At 38.3% G+C, this 18,947-nt stretch overlaps 1 protein-coding gene across 1 annotated transcript in view; it reads right to left on the bottom strand.

Moving 5' to 3' along the window:
- Positions 1-18,947, bottom strand: part of LOC121371608 (muscleblind-like protein 1) — a 334,396-nt gene that overhangs the window by 264,488 nt on the left and 50,961 nt on the right. The gene's annotated exons all lie outside the window — the stretch shown is intronic.

Below are 18,947 nucleotides of genomic sequence, written 5' to 3'. Positions count from 1 at the left end.
CACCCCAGCACATTGTTTAATCAGCAACTACAAAAAATTTCCATTTCATGACACCCCATCACAGTTTAATCAGAAGATATTACGATGTCTGTTTATGACACCTCAGCACATTGTTTAATCAGCGGCCATTAGGAATGTGTTTCATGACAACCCAGCACATTGTTCAATCAACAGCTATTAGGAATATATTTTAATGACATCTCATCACATTGTTTAATCAGTGGACTATTAGGTATCTAATAAATTATAACTGGTTTAGATAGTAAAACAAAAAATGTAAATCTGCTGCAAAAACACGGTCCTATATTTATAGTCCGTCCCACAGGGAACGGCTTTTATCATGCTATGAAATTTACTACAAGTTATTTATTTCTGAGCAGACTGTTTTCTAAATTGGACACAAAAATAGTTTGTTGGGGTTTTTCTGGGTTTTTTTTTTTATTTCCATAACACTTTTACTTTTCTTCTTACATGAAACAAAACTGAATTTACAAAGAACTTTTTTGTATGAGGATGGGACAGACTATAGTTTCTTTCTCTTTTCTTTTTTAGACGCGGGACGTAGCCCAGTGGTAAAGCGTTCACTTGATGCGCAGTTGGTCTAGGATCGATCCCTGTCAGTGGACCCATTGGGCTATTTCTCGTTCCAGCCAGTGCTCCACAACTGGTGTAACAAAGGCCGTGGTATGTACTATCCTGTCTGTGGGATGGTGCATATAAAAGATCCCTGGCTGCTAATCGAAAAGAGTAGCTTATGAAGTGGCGATAGCGGGTTTCCTCTCTCAATATCTGTGTGGTCCTTAACCATATGTCTGACACCATATAACCGTAAATAAAATGTGTTGAGTGCGTCGTTAAATAAAACATTTCCTTCCTTCCTTTCCTTTTTAATTTTTTTTTAATTCTCAGCTTTTTCAGCTTTTATTAACCCAGTGAAAACAAAGATTATTTCATGGGTTGGGAGAAAAGAAGAAAAAAAAAAGATTCTCGAAGGTCAGCAGCAAACACCCATCTTAAGAGGTGCTAGAGTTAAAAATTCAATAACGGAATTCAAACATCTTCCTGGGGAATATCATCATGCAATAACAGATACATGCAGTCTTGAAAAAAAAAAAAACCTTTTCTTTTACCATTATATCCGTTTCTTACTCGGCAACTTTCTGATGAAATAAGCCGTTCCTGCTCACATATCGGCTGACCAATGAAAGCTCAAACGACGAAGGTAATACCCTCTAAGTGGCACAATACAAAGGCATAACACATTGTTAAGCAGCAACAAACTGTCAAAAAGCATTTCCACTGTGGGTTCTCCCATTGATTGTAGCCACAGATCAAAGACGCGGGATGAAAACCAATAACAAGTGCAGACACATCAATTCACACTAATTACCAACCATGGGTGAAATTACACTCCGCAACGTACTATACGAGTCTAGCTGTTTCAACCAGGGGATTGACGAAGGCAGTGGGAAAAAAAAAGGAAGCAAAATGACTTGGGGTTAAGCCATGCAAAAGAAACAAGAATTGGTAGAGTTTTATTCCAGGTCTGATTATATGGCCACTAACAAAGAGAATTAACAGATTTAGACGCACACACGCGTATGTGATGCTGAAGCAGTCAGGTCAAGGTGCCTCTGACCTCGCGCAATGTTCAGGCACATATGGCCTGGTGCTTATGAAACATTTAGTCTAGACTCAAAGACTCTTAATAGAGTCTGAGACTTTTAGCGTCATGGTAATGAATGCAATACAAACTGCATGGGTCTGACGTCATTAGAGACTTGAGTCTTGCAGGGTTAACCTTCATTACTGTATGATTTTCTTAACCCTAACCCATTTTCTTTCTGGGGAGGACCCCCATACCCTCCTGTTGTCTGTGGTTGCATTCAATTCCACATAGCGCCATACCCAAAAATGTCTTTATGGCAGAAACACTGTGACTAGACTTTAAAGTTTGATAAGCATGAGCCCAGCCTTGGTCAAAAGTTCTGATCCTGCCCAGGGAGGCATCAGTTGTCATGTGATAATATGTAAAGTTTAAACAACAGAATTGAAAATGACCCGTTCTTGATGCTGCTACAGTATAGGGTCACGGTGCACTTTCAACAAGCAGTCACGGTTTTAGACACATCTGCTCTGGTCACAATTTTAGTTCTGGTCTGGTGCTTATAAAACTTTTAGAGTCAAGACTTGTCGAGAGTCTAGAGTCTGAGACGTAAACGTCATGGCAATGCCATACAAATTTATTAGCAATTGAGCCTGGACTTTAAAAGATTTATAAGCACGGGCCCGGACCTCATAGCATTAATCCTGCCCAGGGTAGATATATTATTATACAGAGCTTTGTGCATATACATACATTTCCTTATGATTTCAACACTATGGTTATGGCCAGCTCCTGTATTCCAAGGCCATGTCCAGAAGGGCAAGCAATTGCAGTCATTCACCAGACTGGTTTTTGCACTTAACCTTAGATGACTGTGATATGACAGAAGAAGATGGTACCAGTCAAATGGTTTGTGAGTACTTGGCTTCCTGAACATGCCACTGATTTTGGAGGTGGTTTGAGTTTTAGAATTTTCCTTCTTTTAGGAGTGTCCTTACTGGACTTATGAGTCTCTCCTATCCAGTTATGATTGTGAAGGTTGTTTTTTTCTCCTAGACAGATCATCTGTCTTGTCTTGCATTGTTCACCTGTCAGGCAGGAGTAGGTATCACGAATCGGATTGACATATGAAAACGTTTAAATAGTGGAATCATCAAGACTTTGAAGGGTCTTAGAATGCAGAGAGTTTGTGGGAGCTTTTCATTCAAGAACAGGGCCCCATTTTGTGAAATGATCTTAGCACTAAAATCGCCTTAAATGCCCGACTATCTTGTACTTAAGGTGATTTTAGCACTGAAAGATGACTTATTAAAACAGGGCTCAGGAACAGTTTTGGGTTATGCCAAAAATCAAGGTCCACATGAATATGAATATGAAAATTTGTGAAAGATTTTTCGGTTTGGCGGGAAAAAATTGCGAAAGATTTTTTCCCCCCATCTGATTTTTAGAACCAAACATTTCTTCAACCAGTTTTGTTCTGCTGATCCGCCTCGTGGTGTAAATAAGTGCTATTTGCATGTCTGTGAGCCAGTCTACTATTCAGTAGTGTACTGCCAGCTGCTTGTCGTAAAGTTAGAAAACGCGATTAAATAAAATTAAATACTCTTTAAGTCATGTTGCATTGTTGATACTAAATGTTTGATTACTAGCGACAAGTTTAAAATTTTATTAGTCGTGTTTTGTCGTACCGGTTACGTTGTAAATCTAGGTCACATGGTTCAGTTCATTTCCACAAAGTGGGTATGTTAGTGAGGAAGACAGTCACATTGTTTCTCACTTATATGCAATCATTATTAGTTTAACCTTTCTACGTTTACAGATTATGTTTCAAATATATTAAATGGCGAAATTATAATTCATATCTGCTATATCTACTGATATAATATAAACACCAACATGATACATCCCTCCGCCCCTTGCACAGAAAGTCTCTCAAAACCGGTGTGAAACTGAATGAGCATTTTTCCACTTGTGAAACAGCCGCGAGCCAGTGTTTTGATAGCAATAACATATAAAGACGTTTCCTTTGTCTTTATTTTGGGTGACTGGCAATACTCTTGAGTTGGACACCAAAACAATTATGAACAGTATTCAGTAAACTGAGTAATAAATCATACAGGTAAGTTTTTATATATATATATATATATATATATATATATATATATATAAATTTTTGTTTCATAAAATAAAACAGCCTGTCTGGTCATTTCGTTTCTAAAAAAAAAGAAGATTTTTCTATTATATATACAATAATACATCTATTTATTAAGATATATGCATATAGGCCGGTGGCTTTGGAGCACTCTGGAAGGGTAGCACAGTATCTGGTGTGACTGGTAACAGGTCGTTTCGCCCTTGTTACTAGATAGCCCGCATCGTTTCAACCCGGATCCATTTGTACTGTTAACCGAGTCGGTTTGCCCCCATGTAGGGTCGTTTCACACCTTTTTTTTTTTTTTGTTAATAAAAACATTTATTCATTGCTTTATCATATATGCATCAGGATTTGTTTTTTTGTTTTTTTTTGGAGGGGGGATGTGTGTGTGTTACACACTGCTGTCGATAACCACAGAGTTTGGTCTAATAATAATACGCGGATGGTTTATACTAAAATTCGAGCAGATCTAATTAATTTTTCTTTTCAAGTTGAAACATCTGCTAAAACATAATCCCCTAAAACAGTGTCATACAAGACGTAAACTGAATAATAAGTACATCTTAGCATATACTATATTATCATAAAGAACAGGATTAAAAACAAAATATTTTAACTCAAATGCCAAAATTTAATTGGCGAATACATATTTAGATTGGCGAAAGAAATTGAAGATTGGCGAATTTTTTGGCGAACAAAAATAGCCACCCAGGGCTAGCACTGCTTTGATGTACCAATCCAAGGCCCCATTTTATGAAGCAATATCTTAGCACTAAGATCACATCAAGTACATTTCTACCTTATGCACTTAATCTGATCTTAGCTAGAACGGGGACCTGGTGAACTATTTGGAATGAGATAAAACATGAGATACTCATCAAGGATGATAAATCGCACATCCCATCATACCGCTGGCAAGCACTCTCCCACCGAGTTGCATCACGTCCAGACATCTGTCCAAAATTGCATATAAAAGACATCTTGCTGCTAATGAAAGGACATGTTTTATTTAACGACGCACTCAACACATTTTATTTACGGTTATATGGCATCACACATATGGTTAAGGACCACACAGATATTGAGAGAGGAAACCCGCTGTCGCCACTTCTTGGGCTACTCTTTTCGATTAGCAGCAAGGGATCTTTCATATGCACCATCCCAGACAGGATAGTACATACCATGGCCTTTGTTACACCAGTTGTGGAGCACTGGCTGGAATTAGAAATAGCTCAATGGATCCACTGATAGGGATCGATCCCCGACCGACCGCGCATCAAGTCAATGCTTTACAACTGGGCTACGTCCCGCCCCTTTATTGCTAATGGAAAAATTACTTGATTTTCCTCCGAGACGTCATAATTACCAAATGTCTGACATCCCATAGCCAAAGTTAAGGCTTGTTTTGTTTAGCGACACCTCTTGAGACACCGATTCATTAATCATCAGCTACTGGATGTCAACAACATTGGGTAATTCTGATCCATTAGCTGATGATTAATTAATCAATGTGCTCTAGTGGTGTTGTTAAATAAACTAAACTTTTATTTTCATTAAATAAACAGCCTTTCCTTCTTTTAACGAAAGCCTAACATATTGTATTAAAAAATTAAAAATTCTGGGAATTGAGTCAGCGAGTCCTGCTTATAAATCCCCATGGGAATCCCAGCCTTGTTAATAACTGTAATTACGTAATCTCTAGTCAGCCATCTCTCAAGAAATTCTGCGAAATTTCTCCCACAAAGCCAAAATCTGAACATTATTTTTAATTAATTGTGTTATGCAACCACCTCAAGGGGGATCAATCCCCTGACCTATCACACCAATAAAAACAAATTCTTTCATACTGGCTTTCGGACCTGCCGATTGGTCAATAAGTTATCCATTGATTTCCTTTCCCTAGCTCTTAGCTGCATTGATTGGCTAACATACAGGCTCTGGTTGACAGGGTAATATTCTTTCAGGTTTCTTTTGAAGAATAAGCTGGAACTAATTTCATTAAAAACAATTACGATATTTCCTGTTTAATAAAGTCAATTCTTTGTTGAAATCGCCAAGTGAGACAAGATCCTGAGCACTTCAAATATTTGCCAATTTATTATGATTAGGATCTTTTCTTTTTCTTTTTTTTTTACAATTTTTTTTTTTTTTTTTTACAAAAAAAGGAAGTAAGAACAAGCCAAATCAAACAAATCAACTCACAATTTAAAAAAAAAAAAAAAAAAGTCTTCTGATGATTATGCCAATTGTTGCAACGATTACCGACAATTTGTTTCAATTTAGAGGATTACGTTGGGTTTTTTTCAATAAAACTTGCCAGCAGATTATGTCTTCCTTATATTTAAAAAAGAAAAAAAGAGAAAAAAAAAGAGAAAACCCACACAAATCTGACAAAGTACTTCACAACTTAAGAAAAATTGTTCCGAAGATTATGTCGGCCGTTGCAACGATTACAGTCAATTTGTTCAATTTAGAGGATTACTTTTTTCAATAAAACTTGTCAACTGATTATGTGTCTTCCTCATCCTCTTAAAATGGTATATATCCAATGATATTTTTACATGCATGCATAACTGTGAAAATGTTTTCGATCGCTATATTCAACAGAAAAGTTGCTAGCTGTCAGCCTGTAGATGTTAGAACATGTGTGATGCTGGATGTTAGAACATGTGTGATGCTGGATGTTAGAACATGTGTGATGCTGGATGTTAGAACATGTGTGATGCTGGATTGTTAGAACATGTGTGATGCTGGATGTTAGAACATGTGTGATGCTGTAGATGTTAGAACATGTGTGATGCTGGATGTTAGAACATGTGTGATGCTGGATGTTAGAACATGTGTGATGCTGGATGTTAGAACATGTGTGATGCTGGATGTTAGAACATGTGTGATGCTGGATGTTAGAACATGTGTGATGCTGGATGTTAGAACATGTGTGATGCTGGATGTTAGAACATGTGTGATGCTGGATTGTTAGAACATGTGTGATGCTGGATTGTTAGAACATGTGTGATGCTGGATTGTTAGAACATGTGTGATGCTGGATGTTAGAACATGTGTGATGCTGGATGTTAGAACATGTGTGATGCTGGATGTTAGAACATGTGTGATGCTGGATGTTAGAACATGTGTGATGCTGGATGTTAGAACATGTGTGATGCTGGATGTTAGAACATGTGTGATGCTGGATGTTAGAACATGTGTGATGCTGGATGTTAGAACATGTGTGATGCTGGATGTTAGAACATGTGTGATGCTGGATTGTTTAGGAAGTATACCAGTGGAAGGAAGGAAGGAAATGTTTTATTTAACAACGCACTCAACACATTTTATTTATGGTTATATGGCGTCGGACATATGGTTAAGGACCACACAGATACTGAGAGAGGAAACCCGTTGTCACCCCTTCATGGGCTACTCTTTTCGATTAGCAGCAAGGGATCTTTTATATGCATCATCCTACAGACAGGATAACACAGGATTTAGCTCAGTCAGTTGAGCACTTACTTGAGGTCCTAGCATCACAGGATCGAATCACCTCGGTGGATCCATTTAACTGATTGGGTTTTTCATTGTTCCAACCAGTGCACCACAACTGGTCAAAGGTTATGGTATGTGCTTTCTTGTCTGTGTAGGAAAGTGCATATAAAAGATCCCTTGCTTCATCAGGAAAAATGTAGCAGCCGGATTTCCTAATGACTACATGTCAGAATTACCGGCTAACCCACTGGGCATTTTCCCATCCCATCTAGTGCACCACAACTAATATATCAAAGCATAAGTACTCGCCCGCTCGCCAAATGAGAGTAAAAATTCTGATAGACGAGTTTAAAAATGCAACTACCAGTCTGACCGTCTATCTGTCTTTTTGATTTTGTTTGCCACGTGATGTTGATCACTTGCCAAGTGTTCATAATAATGTTTTGTCAATATATCTATATATATCATTTGAAGTGAATGAATGAATGAATGAATGAATGAATGAATGAATGAATGTTTAACGACACCCCAGCACAAAAATACACATCGGCTATTGGGTGTCAAGTATATGAAAATATATTTGAAGTGAAGACACTGTATATTGTTCTACAGACTGGCGGACTAGTAGAAATTCTGGCAGGCTAGTAAATTTTAGTTGGTTCTGGTCCGGTGGGCTATATATAGTGAAATGTTTTCCATTTTTGCATCCCTGGTATGTGCTGTCTTATTAATATCTGTTGGATAAATGCATATCAAATGATCCTTTGCTGCTAATGGAAAATAAAGTGGGTTTTGTCTGAAAACTATATGTTAGAATTGAAATGTTCGACATCCAATAGCCCTTGATTAATTAACCAATGTGCTCTAGTGTTGTTGTTAAACAAAACACATTTTTAACTTTGTATCAGCAATCTGGGCTCTGTTCACAAGACAATTTTAACAATCTGGGCTCTGTTCACGAGATAATTTCAACTTTAAAGGAATTATTCTAATCTTTAGTCATATTTTACAAAGCATTACATTGATAAATATCTTTGGAATGACCTTTGGCCACATTATTTAAATTTTATTCACACCTTTTTATTTTGAATTTGGTATATTAAGACACTTGTTAAGGTGTGTCTTGTTCCCTATAGACCTGGCCATAATGCCCCCTCAAAATCTCCATCAGTTTAGGGCGAGACGTAGCCCAGTGGTAAAGTGCTCGCTTGATGCACGGTCAGTTTGGGGTCGATCCCTGTTGGGGGACCCATTGGGCTATTTCTCACTCCAGCCAGTGCACCACGACTGGTACGTTAAAGGCTGGGGTATGTACTATCTTGTCTATGGGATGGTGCATATAAAAGATCCCTTGCTGTTAATCGAAGTGGCGACAGCGGGTTTCCTCCCTCAATATCTGTGTGGTCCTTAAGTCCGACGCCATATAACGTAAATAAAATGTGTTGAGAGTGTTGTTAAATAAAACATTTCCATCAGTTTAGGCCAAATGGCCTTGCCATCTTATTTGCCAAATTTGAAGCTTTGGCTATCGGGTGTTAAATGTAACAACATCTGGAATGATGACTTTGGGTACCTTAAAGGGAGATCAATGGGGGTCACCTGAGCAGAAAAATTCATCCCACTCAGCTATGCATTTCAGAAATTGGAAAATTCTATTATCAGTCCAAATTTGCTAATTCTGTTAAACTATATTGCACCAGCATAAACAGACAATTACTATGATTGTACACAAATTTTGTTTTGTTCAAGGGGTTATATTTTTCAAAAACGGTAAACATTAGTCAACAAAATTTATTAGTCCAAATATAAATAATTAGGGAATTCTGTACAATATATAAACATTAATACTTTTACAATGAATGTATATAATATAAATTTTGCATTGTTCATGGGATTATTTTTTCAATATTCATCACAATGACAGTAACATTTCTACCATCTGCACATACATACCATGCACAAAATAAATCTTAAAAACTATGAGCACAGAATTGCATACAAAAAAAAAAAAATCCCAACATATCTTAAAAACAGAATGTTGGTCTGATTAACGCAGACACCAGGTCAAACAAAGTTTTTTCTTCGTCTGACAGATCGACAGCAACTGTCAACGCAGCCTATACTTAAGTTAAAAACAGGCCGGTGAAAAAACAAAGAACCTTCCTTTGTATGCATACTCTTGGAATTCTGTCAATCCATCATTTGAAAAAACTAAAATCCCGACAATAAGAGGATACACGTAAACTAGCAGAGCCAACAACAACAAGTCTACAACAACAAGAAATATGGATGTGTAAGCGATGATATGCTTTGGGCATAAAATATTTCAACTGTCATGTACTTTCATGACAGTCGAAATTCTGAGTCCTGATTATTTATTCAATTGGCACATTAGGGTTAGGGTTAGTTCTAGACTGAATAAATATCAGGGTGTTAATTTTGTTGTCTTTTAAGGAAAAAGAAATGTTTTATTTAACGATGCACTCAACACATTTTATTTACGGTTATATGGCGTCAGACATATGGAAGGAAGGAAATGGTTTATTTAACAACACACTCAACACATTTTATTTACAGTTATATGGTGTCGGACATATGGTTAAGGACCACACAGATATTGAGAGAGGAAACACGCTGTCACCACTTCATAAGCTACTCTTTTCGATTAGCAGCAAGGGATCTTTTATATGCCTTTTACGGAAGAAAGGCTAGCCATTGCAGAAAAGCAGGCAGCTACATTTACTGAATGCACCGAGGTAAATCACTATTGCATTAATAGGCCTACTAATGAACATCCAGATTATTCTGAATGAATGAATGAAAGAATGAATGAAGGAAGGAAATGGTTTATTTAACGACGCACTCAACACATTTTATTTACGGTTATATGGCGTCGGACATATGGTTAAGGACCACAAAGATATTGAGAGGAAACCCGCTGTCGCCACTTCATGGGCTACTACTCTTTTCAATTAGCAGCATGGGATCTTTTATATGCACCATCCCACAGACAGGATAGCACATACCAAGGCCTTCGATATACCAGTAGTGGTGCACTGGCTGGAACAGGAATGAATGAATGAATGAATGAATGGTTAACAACACCCCAGCACAAAAATAGAGAACGGCTATTTATAGTATCAAATGAAGGTAAGCCAGATACAGTGAAACCTCTCAAAACCGGACCCTCTGTAAATTGGAATTTCTCCAAAACCGGACATTTTTCACGATCCTTTTTATAAAAAATAGATACAGAACTTAACCTCTCTAAACCAGATACCTCTTAAAATGGGACATTTTACCTAGTTCTGTGGGTGTCCGGTTTAGAGGGGTTTCACTGTATATTATAGTACCCTATATTTATGGATAAAATATGCAGTGGAATATATTTAAAGGTGGACTCAACTGGGGACAATTAATATTTCAAAACCATAGATAACTGGAAGTCAGATCATGTGATTTTTACATAGGTAACTGATTATTTGCTTACTTGGATTAAATTACTGTAATCTAATCAATCTAAAACTTACACTAAAATTGGTTATCTTCAGAATGTGTAATGCTTCACCACATAACCACCTGGCAGTTAAGAGTAATTTTAATGTTGTGTAACCGACATGCGAACATGCAAACAGAATGATCGTTCATATACGAAACATTGTGCCAATACTCAAAGTTAAAGTTTGTTTTGTTTAACGACACCACTAGAGCACATTGATCAATTATCGGCTGTTGGATGTTAAACATTTAGTAATTCTGACATGTAATCTTAGAGAGGAAGGAAGGAAATGTTTTATTTAATGACGTACTCAACACATTTTATTGACGGTTATATGGCATCAGACATATGGTTAAGGACCACACAGAGAGAAAACCTGTTGTCACCACTTCGTCGGCTATTCTTTTTGATTAGCAGCAAGGGATCTTTTATATGCACCACCCCACAGACAGGATAGTACATACCACTGCCTTTGTTACACCAGTCGTGATGCACTGGCTGGAACGAGAAATAGCCCAATGGGTCCACCGACGGGGATCGATCCTAGACCGACCACGTATCAAGCGAACACTTTACAACTGGGTTACGTCCCGCCCCCTCTTAGAGATGAAACCTGCTACATTTTTCCATTAGTAGCAATGGAGCTTTTATATGCAGTTTCTAACAGACAGGACAGCACATACCATGACCTTTAATATACCAGTCGTGGTGCACTGGCTGGAACGAGAAATGTCCCAATGTGCCCACCGATGCAGATCAATCCTAGACCGACCTCGTATCAAACGAACGCTTTACCACTGGACTACATCCCTTCCCATAATAATCATACAGGAAAACCCACTACATTTTTCCAATTAGTAGCAAGGGATCTTTTATATGCACTTTCCCACAGACAGGAGAGCATGCACATACCACAGACTTTGATATACCAGTCGTGGTGAACTGGTTGGGATGGGAAATAACCCAATCAGAGAATAGATCCATTGAGGTAATTCGATCCTATGGAGGGGTGGGGGGGGGTGGGGTGGGGGATGTAGCCTAGTGGTAAAGTGCTCACTTGATGTGCGGTTGGTCTGGGATCGATCCCTGTCGGTGGGCCCATTGGGCTATTTCTCTTCCAGCCAATGCACCACGAATGGTATATCAAAGGTTGTGATATGTACTACCCTGTCTGTGGGATGGTGCACATAAAAGATCCCTTGCTGCTAATTGAAAAGAGTAGCCCATGAAGTGGCGACATCGGGTTTCCTCTCTCAATATCTGTGTGGTCCTTAACCTAATGTCTGATGCCATATAACCATAAATAAAATGTGTTGGGTGCGTCATTAAATAAAAACATTTCCTTCGATCGTATGACACAAGCACCTCAGACAAGCACTCAGCCAACTGAACAGACAGGATGTAGCACATACAATGGTCTTTGATATACCAGTCGTAGTGCACTGGTTGGGATGGGAAATAACCCAACTGGACAATGGGTCCACTGAGATAGTTCAATCCTATGATGCACTGAGCACCTCAGGCGAGTGCTCTATCAACTGAGATAGATCCTGGCCCTGCCTTCACTAAAAATACTAAGACATGTATCCCAACAGCCTTTGATATACCAGCTGTAGAGCACTGGCTGGAACGAGAAATATGCCCAATGGGCCCACCAACGGGGATCGATCCCAGACCGACAGCTCATCAAGCATCAAGCACCAAGCAAGTGCTTTACCACTAGCTTTAGAGAAGAAGGAAATGTTTTATTTAACGACACACTCAACACATTTTATTTACGGTACATTAACGTTATATGGCGTCGGACATATGGTTAAGGACCACACAGATACTGAGAGAGGAAATCTTCTGTCGCCACTTCATGGGCTACTCTTTCCAATTAGCAGCAAGGGATCTTTTATATGCACCATCCTACAGACAGGGTAGTACATACCACGGCCTTTGATATACTAGTAGTGGTGCACTGGCTGGAACGAGAAATAGCCCAATGGGCTCACCGACAAAGATCGATCCCAAACCGACCGCACGTCAAGCGAGTGCTTTACTACTGGGCTATGTCTCGCCCCGCTTTAGAGGAAACTTATTAAATTTTTTCACTTAGTAGCAAGGGATCTTTCATGTTAAGCACGTTCCCATAGACAGGATATAGCACATACAATGGTCTTTGATATATACCAGTCGTGGTGCACTAGTTGGGTTTTGAGAATGGGTCCACTGAGGTGATTTGATCCTATGACGCAAGCACCTCAGGCAAACACTCTAAGTGACTGGGCTAGATCATGACCCTGCCATGACTCCAAATACTGAGACACGAAAAGCAGACATATCCCCATCACAGAATATCGAAAGCAATTTGTCTGGTTATCTTCATTTTTGTTAAAACACTCCAACGTAATTAAATATTAAATACGTAGACTGATTTTGCGATTGGAAATTCAATTCAGCTGATACACAAACATAGGAAACATCTTGACCCATTAAATTAATTCATGTCACCTGACAAGTACGAGACGTAGCGTATATATCAGAAATAGAAAACATTCCAGACTACATATGACAGGTTTTTTTCAGCTCTCTGAATTGAATAATAAATAATCAATAGATGAAGGAAGGAAGGAAATGTTTTATTTAACGATGCACTCAGCAAATTTTATTTACGGTTATATGGCATCAGACATATAGTTAAGGATCACACAGATATTGATAGAGGAAACCCACTTCATGGGCTACTCTTTTTCAATTAGCAGCAAGGGATCTTTTATATGCACCATCCCACAATCAATAGATAATGTTTGAGGGTTTTTTTCCCCATGAATATTTGAGTTGTGTACGTTGTAATTTATTGGTAGCAATGGGGCACATGTATTTCAGTGATATCTATGAACTGATAGGCAGTTCTGACAGCAAAAATTGAGCTGGAATTTTTTTCTTTCTTAAATATTTGCTGATTATAAATATGGTGAATGTTTGGAATGCATTCATGTAAAAAAGGTTGTCTGATGGTATAAAAATTAACTGTTTAGCGCAGATATTATAAATACATTTTCTCTGGGTATAAAATAAAGAAGGAATGAATTTGGAAATGGTTTATTTAATAACGCACTCAATATTTACGGTTATATAACATTGGACATATGGTTATGGATCACAGATATTGAGGGAGGAAACACTACTGCCACTTCATGGGCTACTCTTTTCGATTAGAAGCAAGGTATCTTTTATATACACCATCCCATAGACAGGATAGCACATACCACAGCCTTTGATGTACCAGTCGTGGTGTACTGGCTGGAGTGAAAAATAGTCCAATGGGCCCACCGACGGGGATCAATCCCAGACTGACCGCGAGCGCTTTACCAGTGGGCTATGTCTTGGCTCTCGGGTATAGAATAGATGCCGACTGCAGGAATATTGATATTTTTAATATAATTTTCCCAATTTGCACCTGTTAATAACCCTGTCATACGTGTTTGAAAGTTTCTTCCTGGTTACAATATTATCCAGCCAGTGTATAATGTCCGTTATCAATATGAATTAAAATTCTTCGTCTTCATTATCAACCTCATTATGTCACATATACATCTGTAGGTGACAGTAATAGTACCCAGCTATACAATTTCATTTTCAATTGCTGTTTCTATCCTTAATGGCCGGGCGGGATTTAGCTCAGTCGGTTGAGTGCTCGCTCGAGGTGCTTGCGTCGTATGATTGAATCACCTCGGTGGATCCATTCAACTGATTGGGTTTTTTCTCATTCCAACCAGTGGCCAAAGGCAGTGGGACATGCTTTCCTGTCATTGGGAAAGTGCATATAAAAGATCCCTTGGGTTTTTTCTCGTTCCAACCAGTGCACCACAACTGGCCAAAGGCATGGTGTGTGTTTTCTTGTCTGTGGGAAAGTGCATATAAAAGATCCCTTGCTGCATTAGGAAAAATATAGCGGGTTTCCTCTGATTTGGTCAGAATTACCAAATATTTGACATCCAATAGCCGATGACTAATTAATCAATGTGCTATAGTGGTGTCGTCAAACAGAACAAACTTCTTCTTCTTCTTTCATGCCCTGTTTCTGAAGGAAAAGTTTGCCTTGGTGATGCTCCAACTTGCCTTGGTGCCCTTATTTCTGTTATTACCGGCCTCGGTGGCGTCGTGGTTAGGCCATCGGTCTACAGATTGGTAGGTACTGGGTTCAGATCCCAGTCGAGGCATGTGATTTTTAATCCAGATACCACTGGGCTACATCCTGCCCCCTGGTCTACCAATACTTACAAGGAACAAACAACGTACAAACGATCCATTTACAATTGTGAAAGCAGTCAGTTTGATTCCTCTTGCTCCAGACAAATTGTGCCACAAGCATATGCTATCTTACTGTGTAGCCGACTGGTCTCGGTGGCGTCATGATTAGGTCATCAGTCAACAGGCTGATAGGTACTGGGTTCGGATCCCAGTCAAGGCATGGGATTTTGAATCCAGATACAGACTCCAAATCCTGAGTGAGTGCTCCGCAAGGCTCAATGGGTAGGTGTAAACCACTTGCACCGACCAGTGATCCATAACTGGTTCAACAAAGGCCATGGTTTGTGCTATCCTGCCTGTGGGAAGCGCAAATAAAAGATCCCTTGCTGCCTGCCATAAAAGAGTAGCCTATGTGGCAACAGAGGGTTTCCTCTAAAAAACCCAGTGTCAGAATGACCATATGTTTGACGTCCAATAGCCGATGATAAGATAAAAAAATCAATATGCTCTAGTGGCGTCGTTAAATAAAACAAACTTTACTCTTTTTTTAATTTGTTATTAAACTGAAGGCAACACTTGCTGAGCCCCCAGCAATTAAAATTTGAACCTAAAACAATATGCTGAAATGTTTGTTTGTTTTGTTTAACGACACCACTAGAGCATACTGATTTATTGATCACTGGCTATTGGATGTCAAACATATGGTCATTTTGACAGTCATAGAGAGGAAACCTGCTACATTTTTCCATTAGTAGCAAGGGATCTTTAATATGCACCATCCCACAGACAGGATAGCACATACCAAAGCCTTTGATATACCAGTCATGGTACACTGTTTGGAATGAGAAATAGCCCAATGGGCCCACCGCCAGGGTAAACTGAAATGCTTTCTAACACTCCTTACTTTGCTACCGTGGTTACTCATTAAATATTTCGCTACGGTTCTTTCGGACAAACATTTCTTTCCTTCAATTTACTCATGATGTCCGAGGAATCCCCAAAGAATATACGCATCAGGATGTTTCATCAACTAGCTGTATAAGCTTTGCCAAGACAGTGATAAAAAATAAAAAACGAGAGAGTGACAAAAAAGAAAAGAAAAAAGGAAGAAAACAAAAAAGACAAAAAGAAACCAAAAACCAAAACTACATGGTTTGATTGATCAAATGTCACAGGTCTTGGTGAAATCCCTTTAAGAGGTAAATCACCATTAACATTTGTTCCGCAGACTAACGAGAAAGAACTGACTTGCTGGCTCCAGCTCAATACATCAAACAGTTTTACTCCTGTTTTTTTCTTCTGGAAGGTACATGCAGGATTGTTAACAAAAGGAAAAAGACACCACTATAGATCACACTGAGTTATTGATCATTATCTACATCCAGTGGATGTCAAACGTTTGGTAATTGTGACATATAATCTTAGAGAAAACCTGCTACAGTTTCCCATTCATTAGCTGTAAGGTATAGTTTATATGCATTTTCCCACTGGCCGGATAGCACCTGACACATGTACAGCCTTTGATATACCAGTCATAAAACACTAGTTGGGGTGGCGGGCAGACCTGTCAACCATTAGTCAAGAGAAAGCAGGAGATTTTTTTATTAACACAATTTAACCCAAAATCGCAAGATTTAAAAACAATATATATTACAATAAGTTATATAAACACTACATAATGTCATATATACTTGTTAACCTTAGATCTTGGCATTAAAAAAACAAAAAAAAACAAAAATTGAAAATATATATATATCTTTTTTTGAAAGTTTAAATATTATGATTTAATATATATATATATATATATATATATATATTTTTTAATAACTCTTTTATCCAAAAATGTTAAGAAAACGAACAAGAATTAAAAAATAATTAGTACATTTACGGTATTACACTTACAGCCTTACAGGTTACGTTACATCATCATTTGTGGTTAGTGTAGCCAAGTACCTAAGACAAATTTATATAAATCTTATAAATTAATATAAAGTTTTTACTACGACAAGGAACAGTGGCGTGGTACTTATTTAAAATCATTATAATGATGCAATAAACATTGTATTTTCATTAATCATAAGTAAAACCTCATTACGGACATCGTGTGAAATTTACCAGAATTATACCCATTTCCGTGAGTAACTTTATGTCAAACACAACATTTATTAATTGTACAAAAATAATCTCTTGTACCCTTGTTACCAACATTTTACTGCGCAAACATACAAAATTAACTGACACAAGTATATTTATATAGCTAATTGGTCTTTTTGTTGTTTTGCTGTGGCATGTGATTTTAACATGCATCGTGTGTATCGCTGTCAACTCTGGGCCAGAGTCTGGCACTTCAGATTCATCATAGTTGCATTATGTAATCTAGTGGGAAGACATTTTACAATTCAGAGACGTTATTAGAACTAAACTGGATAACTATATATATGGCAACACACAGCCTGTTGAATTAGTGGCAACACGCTTCATAGCCATTACGATGACAACAAACATTATAATAACACATCATTTTATAAACTCCATGTGCTTTTTTAACAATATAAATATCCCACAAGTCTTACTTCAGCAAAGGTTAAGCAGTCGGGACAATTTGGCCTGTTACATTCTCAGAAACTGAAAGTAGTCGACATTTTCCGAATGAGAATGAGTTACTTCCCTTGTTATTTTGGCAAAACGGGATCGATTTTTTTTTTTATGCTTACAAAAATGCCATTTAACAGGAGAAATTGTCTCCCGCGAAGATTGGTGGAGATTTGATCAAATACCAGCAGACTCCCGCGGAATCCAGAAGGGTTGACAGGTTTGGCGGCGGGGCTGGGGCGGCGGGTTTGGGCAGTGGGGTTGGGTCGGTAGGGGTGGGGGACCAATTGGACAATGTGTCCATTGAAGGGGTTCTGTCCTTCAACCCAAGCACCACAGGCGAGCAATCTACAACTGGGCTAGATCCCTTCCGAAATGATTATAGAGTTCCAAGCACACCGTTCAGTCAGTAACTATTACATGTCTGAACCACGACACTTGGTCTAGAAAATAAGGAAAAAAGCTTAACAAGCCACATATAAGCTACTTGATCACTTTAATTAACAGCAAAGGCAATTTAAATTTTAAAAAAACAAACAACAAAAAACAACATTTATATGTATTATTTTTTAAATATACTCCTAGTAACAACTAGGGCCTACCAGAGGTTGAAAGAAGAAGGTTTTTTTTGTTTAACGACACCATTAGAGCACACTGATTTATTGATCATCGGCTACTGGATGTCAAACATTTGGTATTTTCGACATATAGTCTTAGAGAAAAAACCTGCTACATTTTTCCATTAGTAGCAAGGGATCTTTTATATGCACCATCCCACAGACAGTATAGCACATACCACAGCCTTTGTATACCAGTCATCGTGCACTGGCTTCAGCAAGAAATAGCCCAATGGGCCCACCAATGGGCACTGATTCCAGACCGATCGTGCATCAAGCGAACGCTTTACCACTAGACTACGTCCAGTCCCGTCCCGTCCCACCCAGAGGTTGGAATGCTGCTTAATGGTAGAGCACTCACCTGATGTACAGTTTGGGTTTTTAGATCAATCAGAGCACTTTGGGTTTTTAGATCAATCAGAGCACTCTCTTGATGTACAATTTGGGTTTTTAGATCAATCAGAGCATTTGCCTGATGTACAGTTTGGGTTTTTAGATCAATCAGAGCACTCACTTGATGTACAGTTTGGGTTTTTAGATCATTCAGAGCACTTGCTTGATTTATAATTTGGATTTTTAGATCAGAGTAATCGCTTAATTTATAATTAGAGTTTTTAGATCAACCAGAGTACTGCCTTGATGTACAATTTGGGATTTTAGATCATTCAGAGCACTGCCTTGATGTACAATTTGGGATTTTAGATCATTGAGAGCACTGCCTTGATGTACAATTTAGGATTTTAGATCATTCAGAAC

This window comes from Gigantopelta aegis, chromosome 1 (assembly GCF_016097555.1).
Source record: "Gigantopelta aegis isolate Gae_Host chromosome 1, Gae_host_genome, whole genome shotgun sequence".
NCBI classification, from domain to species: domain Eukaryota; kingdom Metazoa; phylum Mollusca; class Gastropoda; order Neomphalida; family Peltospiridae; genus Gigantopelta; species Gigantopelta aegis.
The sequence above is the reverse complement of the archived record's forward strand: the minus strand, read 5'-3'. Positions and strand labels throughout refer to the sequence as shown.